Below are 228 nucleotides of genomic sequence, written 5' to 3'. Positions count from 1 at the left end.
TAACTAAGGAAATGAAAGGCATAAACTTGATATTAATGAAAGTAAAACATAAGTAATATAAAGAGAGAAAGCAAGAACATGATCTTGATCTGGAAACCAAGATGCTTAAATGCATGAATAATATCTTTTTTTATAAGCCAAAATTATAAACTATTGATTTGATGACTAATTGATGAGTGGGTGGCCAACTCTTGACTTGGTGACAATCCTTATCTTCTCTTGTCTGCC

This window comes from Populus euphratica, unplaced genomic scaffold (genome assembly GCF_000495115.2).
Source record: "Populus euphratica unplaced genomic scaffold, PopEup_1.0 scaffold579.1, whole genome shotgun sequence".
Classification (NCBI taxonomy): domain Eukaryota; kingdom Viridiplantae; phylum Streptophyta; class Magnoliopsida; order Malpighiales; family Salicaceae; genus Populus; species Populus euphratica.
The sequence above is the reverse complement of the archived record's forward strand: the minus strand, read 5'-3'. Positions refer to the sequence as shown.